The sequence below is a fragment of the Pteropus vampyrus genome, unplaced genomic scaffold, assembly GCF_000151845.1.
Source record: "Pteropus vampyrus isolate Shadow unplaced genomic scaffold, Pvam_2.0 Scaffold124, whole genome shotgun sequence".
Lineage (NCBI taxonomy): Eukaryota > Metazoa > Chordata > Mammalia > Chiroptera > Pteropodidae > Pteropus > Pteropus vampyrus.
This window is the reverse complement of record NW_011888905.1, coordinates 194,395-195,893: the sequence shown is the minus strand read 5'-3', so window position 1 is coordinate 195,893 and position 1,499 is coordinate 194,395. Positions and strand designations below refer to the sequence as shown.

Sequence of the window (1,499 nt, the reverse complement as noted above, 5' to 3'; positions counted from 1 at the left end):
GTGTGGCAAGAACAAAAAGAACCTCATGTCAGGAGTGGGATTTGAACCCACGCCTCCATACGGAGACCAGAAGCCCCAGGAGCGGGAAGCTGAGCTTGAGTCTGGCGCCTTAGACCACTCGGCCATCCTGACACCTTGGAGTTGGTGCAACCTAAAGTTATACTGTAGACTCAAACGGTGATGGTCAATGCCTGGCTGCATCCTAGGAAAAGAAAATTTATTCTTGGAATTTGTCGGACTAGGATGGAGTTCTGAACTCACTGAGAAACGGGAAGGCAGTGAAGATCTGAATAGTTCCCACAGTCCTGAGACTGGGTGCTGTGCACCCAGGGGCTCCCTCCTCGCTTCCTCTCCAGCACCCCCAGCTCAGGCCCCTACTGCCTGACTCCCCCTGTGACCTGGACCCCCAGGTCACAGTGTATTTTCTAACTCAAACCTCCATCCAGCAGATGCAGCTCAATGGTCAGCCCACTGCTCTGGACGAGAGAGGGTCATCTCCGCTGTTCTCAACCCATCCAGACTGTGGCTCAGACGGTTCACATGATTCTGTGTCCCTGCCTGAGAGTCTTCCAGTTGACTCCCCAGAAATCGCGGAGCTCTGCCCAGATTGCTGGCCAACAAGCCTGTGAGAGAATCCATAGGGTCGAGTCTCTCTCCTTACGTGTGGTTTCTGCTGGTCCAAGCTTAGTCTCCAAATGGCGGCCTTTACCGGACGAAATGTGGCCATTTTCTGGCATTTTCGCCAGCGCGCCTGTGGACGGAGCTCTTCGGTCCGGATCCAGCGACGCAGGAGGAGAGGAGCAGACCCGATCCTCAGCCTGGACCCCGCTTCCAGCCCAGGACGAGCTCGGAACCGACCCGCGGCACCCCAGGCCGCCTGGTCCTGCCCGCGACGCTCGGTCTCTCTGCTGGCACCTGACGTCGGGGATTCGAAACGAGGCACCGAGAACTAAAGTCTGGACACCTGGGTGACAGGCAGGGGGACAAGCGCTGCAGCGCTGAGGGCGCGGTGCGAATAAAGGAGACGCCCCTGGTCGTCCCCCCAACCCTGCGTCGGGGCAGATAGGCCAGCCGCTCTCTCCCCGCTGACTCCCCCCACACCCGCCCCCACGGCCCTGTCCAAGCCAAACCCTCGCAAGCGGGTCAGGGGTCCTGAATTTCCTTTGACAAAAGCCAATTGAAGGGACCGTTGGGACTCTCCGAGAGCACGGGAATCTGTTTGAACACAGATCAGAAAATCGGAACGGAGCTGGGGATGGAACCTCAAGTTTTCTAGAAACAAAAAATATATATAGAAATAAAAACCCTAAAGATTTGAACATATCAATTTTAGGACAAGGAGCTAACACACATCGTTCAGCAGGGGCTCCGTAGCTCAGGGGTTAGAGCACTGGTCTCGTAAACCAGGGGTCGTGAGTTCGAATCTCACCGGGGCCTTTGGTTGTCGGTTTTTCACCTTTAGTAGGTGATTTTAGAGGATGTGTTTCTCTGTCATCTGA

The 1,499-nt window shown here is 55.7% G+C and overlaps 2 non-coding genes across 2 annotated transcripts; one reads left to right on the top strand and one right to left on the bottom strand.

The window, feature by feature from the left end:
- Positions 1-26: 26 nt before the first annotated feature.
- Positions 27-132, bottom strand: TRNAL-CAA. Its single transcript has 2 exons — positions 95-132; positions 27-72 (listed from the first exon to the last, which is right to left on the bottom strand). It is a non-coding gene; the product is annotated as a tRNA-Leu (tRNA).
- A 1,232-nt stretch (positions 133-1,364) lies between these two features.
- On the top strand, positions 1,365-1,437 carry TRNAT-CGU. The gene has a single exon. It is a non-coding gene; the product is annotated as a tRNA-Thr (tRNA).
- Positions 1,438-1,499: the final 62 nt, after the last annotated feature.